Consider the following 6,296-nt stretch of genomic DNA (forward strand, 5'->3'; position numbering starts at 1 on the left):
CTGTCTGTCTGTCTGTCTGTCTGTCTGTCTGTCTGTCTGTCTCTCTCTCTCTCTCTCTCTCTCTCTCTCTCTCTCTCTCTCTCTCTCTCTCTCTCTGTTTCTTTCTCTCTCTACCTCTCTCTCTCCTTGTCTCTCTCTCCTTGTCTCTCTCTCTCTCTCTCTGTTTCTTTCTCTCTCTACCTCTCTCTCTCCTTCTCTCTCTCTCCTTCTCTCTCTCTCCTTGTCTCTCTCTCTCCTTGTCTATCTCTCTCTCTCTCTCTCTCTCTCTCTCTCTGGCCAGGTACAACCACAGCCCTGTGTATCCTGTGAGTGGCAGGTAGGGGGAGACAAGAACACCTGGTGATCTGCAAAAAAGAAGGACTGAGGAAGGACAGAGAAGAGGGTGGTTTTGGGGTCAGTCTCAAGGTGGACCAGTGAAAACACTGAATTAAAAACACTCACTGAATTTATATTGTACCTGTTTTTGATAGTTGGTACCTTGTTTTCATAGCATTTTCACAACGATATGATATTGGATGTACATTTTTAATTGGTGGAATGAACTATGTGAATGGATACTTTTGTACTCACTTAGATTCATGAATGTTTAAAGGTAAAGATTGGTCCTATAATTATCTTCGCCCTTGTTGATCAGATGTGTGTGGACATGTGAGTTTGACCCAAGTCAGACTCAGGATACAAATTTGAGGAATCTCAACTTGACTTAAACAAAACGCATGACTGTTGACTTACTAGCAATAGTAAGTCTTTTTTGAGTACAAAAAATAAACGTTTTGTTTCATGTAAACATGTGAAGCTAATGAGGCCCTCTAAGAATTGTTGAGTAACACAGACAGCTCAGTGCCTGTGGAATGTCAATTTTCAACATTTGGAGCAGCACACCACCTTCCAGCCAAACGGCGAGGCGGGCCTTCCTCCTTTGCTTATTTTGTGAAACCATTGTCAAGTTTCTGGAGGAAAGTGTGGAAGTTCAGACAAAAAATAGGGTCGAAAGAAGTCCTGCTTTCTCATATTTAAACGTATTTTATATGGTTACTTTTGCAACTTGTCCTTGAGTGGCATGGCTTGAGCAAGTCATCGGGATATACCAGTCGATAGCTGTACTCACTCCCTAGATGGTTTCCCAAGGTTTCTTCCAATTTTTATCAATTGAGTTTTGCTGGAAGATCATTGTCTTCATTGAGAGTTTAGGTTGGTTGAGAGGCAGTTATATGGGCACATGTGAAGCCCTGTGTGACATTACTTGTAAAAAGGGCTATGCAAATCAATTTGATTTGATAACACTGCTGGAGAATCGGTCATGTAAATATTAAATTTAGCCGAATAATATTTTGGATATAAGAAAACATGCAGAGGATTTTTGAGTAGACATCATGTTCCAGTTAAAACTTGAACACTCCAACTTGCCACTTGATTTAAAATGTTAAATTTTAATTGTGACTTATGACTTGTCATGCGATGTAGTGGTCCCACCTCCAGTGCTTATTTACTCTTTGTAATGCCTATGAGGCTATTACCCAAATGTTAACTTCAAAGTAGGGTACTTGTACGGAGAGAATAGAGACCTTCCATTCTCTCCATACAACAGGTTGGACATCAATTTGATACTTTCGTTCTTCAACACTGAAATTGGTGCCGAGCTGGTCGGCTAAAACACAACTCTTTTATCTGTGCTTAAATCTTACCCAATCCCTTCATGCTGAGGGCAAGAGAAGAAGAGTCAGGGAGAGAAAGTGGGAGTTGGAAGATTGGAACTGTCACAGTAAGTCCAAATAAGTCTTATTGGAATTACATTATTACACAGTTCAAATTCCAATAAGACTTATTTGGGCCCAGTGGTCAAACTGATTGTTCTGTCCGACAGTGACCTCCTTGGTTTGGAATGAGCTCTTCAATGTGAAATGCTATTCCCCTAGCATACTTAACCCCACTCATTATCCACTGTCCTTGTTAATCAACACATTGACCAAAACATTAAGACAGAGATAGGGCTGCACCTCCTGTGGAGTGTGCTGGTAGAGAAGACAAATTGACAGTTTGTTGTACCAAACATTATGCCTAATTGAGCAATTGTGTCTGTGTAGACTGTCATTTGTATAGTGTAAATACGTGTTGGGGGTGCAGGGTCATGTAAGATTCCAACGGGACAATTGTACAAAAGGTTAGGGTTCTATTCTTGACAGTGTGCGTGTAGGAGGACAATGGAGAGAAAAATACTTTAAATGTTGTCAAGTGGATTTAAGTTCTCTGACCAAATGTTTTTGTTTGTGTGGAGACATGAGAAGTGCCATGTGTAAACTATCCAAGGACAAAGAATAGAATATGACATGGTGAGACATAAATAGACAGGATACAGACACCAACTGTGTGTCAGAGCTAGACTGACAGACAAATGGGCAGACACAAAAAATGTGACAGTTACTGACAAGACAGACAGATGCTGGTACTATGAAACATAGACAGACACAAAGACTACAGTATGACAGGCAGACTGAAACTCTAAGGATCATAAATCATGTATATTTAATTCCAGCTAGACCACCTTGAATTCCTGAATTTTCTTCAATAAAGGATTAATCAGCACCAAAAGCTCAATGTCTCAAGTCATTTTTTTTATTAGACCACAACAGGTGCTTGAACTCACACCAACAATAAACATGACACATACACACATCACGCGATCCCCCAAAACGCTTTCACACAATTCCCCAAAATTAAAACGAGCATAAACCCAAACCTGCTGTTCCCCTAACCTGGTCTCTGCCCTTCCCTTTGCTGACTGCTAAGGCTGTGTGTACGAGTATGGGGGAGGGGGGACAAGTCTTACGACCACAACGCCATCCCATGACAGATGGTGTTTGAAGGATCAGGAATCCTCTTTTGTCTCTGGGATCATGTGCACAACCACATGCAGAAGGAGACAGGAGACCACCAGACACTTGACCAGACACTGGACACACACATACATACATACACACACACACACACACATACATACACACACACTCACACACACACACACATACACACACAGACACACACACACACACATACACACACACACACACATGCACACATACATACACACACACATACACAAACACACACATACACCCACACATATATACACACACTCACTGCAGTGGTCCACAGGGTCTGTGTTTTTCAGCAAAGAGCCTAAAGTGAGATGAGGTAAAGCCAATAGTTGAGCAGTTGAGACCATCTTGCATTAATACATAACGTGTGTATGCACTATAAAAGGCCTAAACCCAATGTGACTTGTAGGAAGTCATCTTGATCAATTTAAGAACTTGTAGCTGACATTGTTAAACGTATTTCTTTTTCATTCTAATCGGTTTTGAGCAAAATATCCTCAACATATTGTAGTCCCAGTGTTAATTTAATTAAAATAAACAATAGCGTGATTATAAAGGGCAACCCAACACATTGGTTACATGAACTACCAACTACATATTAATATCTATTGTAACAACATTGTAGTGACATAGGAGCTGCTATGTGGTGGCACTTCATTACGGATTAGCCGTACAAGTTATTACAAAAGAGAAACTTGGTACGACGGTTGGGCTGCAACATCTTACACTTAGATTAGATTAACTAGCATTTAACTACATACCAATACTGTGTACCTATAGTAACAACATTGTGGTTAAAGGAACTACAATGTTGTTACACTTCATTGTGGTTTAGCAGTATAATTATTACACAAGTAAAACAAACTATGGGGAAACTTGGGCTTTCCAGTGGTAAGTTGATGTTAACGTTGAGGAACTTTAAACTCCCCCTTTAAAACATCCACTTTTTCCTATTTTTTTTTACCAATTTTATGTACCAACAATGTTTTTACTATTGCCATTGCTATATGGTTACGTGGTAGTTATGAAAAGCATTGTTCATTTACTGAAGTACAGGTCTGAAGGTCTCAGACTGAATGACTATCAAGTCAGCCTGATTAATTACCCACCTGCATTATACTTCCTTTTATCATCATCAATTCTACACAGACACTGCATTCCCAGGTTAGGGACAATAGAAATCAAATGAATTCAAAACCCAGGTGTTAATGTAAAAAGTTGCTTCTTGGCCTGATCCAGCAAAAGGATCATGACTTAACCAGTTATCTTACACACAGACTCATATATAATTAAAGTTAGTGAGTTTGTGTGCCAGTGATGTATGTATGTGTGTGTTTGTGTGAGTCAGGAAGTCTCAGTGCCTCTTCACGGTGCTCAGCCATGTTTAATTGTCCATTATGAAGTCACTCCAACGGAGCTAAACTCATAATGCATTTCTGATCAAAATGTGAGGTGCCCACAGTGTAATCCTCCGTCCCTTTTTGAATCTCAGAGACTGTATCTCTGTCCTCTCTCTTTATCTCTTTCTGTCCCTCCCAAACATCCTTCTCTCTCCATCCCTCTCTCGTCCCAAATGCTCCCTCTCCCCCCAAGTGTTTGTTTTGATCTCCCTCGGCCTAACTCTCGTCCTGTCATTTCTCTCTCTTCAAATTTCCCCTCACAACCCTCAAACCTCCCTTCCTGTCTCCTTATGTCCTTCGCTCTAGCTGCTCTTCATTTTCTCTCTCGTTTCCTCTCTCAGCTGCTGTCAGCAAGTGCAGAGAGCTTGGAGACCCGTGGGAATGTTGTCATGGCAACGTCCACCAGTCAATCCCATCTTGGATGTAAATGACCTCAAATTTTATTAGTGCTCAATTTCAAGATCCCCCACATTTTCTCTTCTACTTTCTACGCATATCTGACTCTTAGACTTTGTCACTGTATATCCCTTGTATTTTTTTTCTATTTTTCTCCCTTTACCCCCGACTACACACACAAACTATATTATGTTCTTTTGACCATCGATGATTCATTTTTAATGAGCACAACATCATGCCATCTACATGTTACATCGTCATCCGAAACAAATGAAAACTACTGGAGGTTATCAGTTATAGGATAAGAAACCTTCATTATCATGCAATATGACACACATACTCGTGTCCACCAATGAAATTCCCTCTCTGCTTTTCTTTCATCCTGTTGTCCTTCCTCCAAGGGCATCCAAGAACAGTGATCAGACATATCCAGACAACCAAGTCCAATCTGTTCTACATGGTTTATATTTGGGTTATTAGAAGAGAAAACCCCAGGGAGACCATGTACCCTCCACACCGAAAGGACCAGGAGTACTGAGTACTTAGCAGCGCTCCAAGCAGGAATTGAACCCAGGACATTTTTGCTGTTAAAACACATACATGGCACTGTACCACTCTACATTTGAAATGTATGGATTTTTTATATAGAAAGGTTACTGATTTCAAGAGTAAGATGCAAGTTGTATAAAGTACACATGAAGTTCTAACATGATTTTATACTGTGATTTCCATTTCCCTTTCCCTCACCTAAACCACCTTCAAGACTACCCTTACTCTTTTGCTCACAAGTTTGTGCATTCTTCTCAGTCCCTGACACAGTGCCAACATTTAAGTGGGCAATTATTGCCAGCAGGAGAGACAAATTGCAGTCTCAAATACCCACTTTAGTCAGATCACCAATGAGGAATTAAAAACGAAAGTCTAAATCACACGTTTGTTTTGTGATGTTTTTCTGCCATGATACTGTAGGGGTAAAATGCATTTTAAATGTGGCAATATATTGAAAATAATGTTCGAACAAGCATCATACATTACCATTAATACAATGCCAGTTGTACATGTTTTTAACTACTCTTAATTTCTATTGTGGTGCTTCATGCAGAGTGTTTTTACTAGACATAGATGTATAGAAACATACATACTGTATAAACAATCTCTCTGTCACAAACAAAACACCCGAACCCAGGGTGACATAATACACTATAAAGTGTCCCTTCAGTTAGTGTGCTGAAAGTTATTTGTAAAGTTAGTTAGTAAAGTTATTTGTATGATCACATACGAAATAAACGATTATTATTTGTTTCGTTTCATTATTGCTATATATGTATGAAACATTTTAATGTATAAAGGTGACAGGACAATATCAACAAAAAGGTGAAGGATGGATGGATGTAAAGAGGTAAAAAGACGCAAACATACAAAGCTAAAAGTTACATTTCGTCTGTTTGGAAACTTCTCTTAATTTTCCTGACACTGGTATGTGTTACATATTCAACGAGGCCTAGGAGAAGCAATGGAATTCTCATGCAAAATTAATTGGATACGGTATTTTATCTTGTTGTCTCTTTCCTTCCAACAGAGGAGGTGCCTCGTCCCACATCATGAATTATTAAGCAAACTTCAC

This window comes from Hypomesus transpacificus, chromosome 22, assembly GCF_021917145.1.
Source record: "Hypomesus transpacificus isolate Combined female chromosome 22, fHypTra1, whole genome shotgun sequence".
NCBI lineage: Eukaryota > Metazoa > Chordata > Actinopteri > Osmeriformes > Osmeridae > Hypomesus > Hypomesus transpacificus.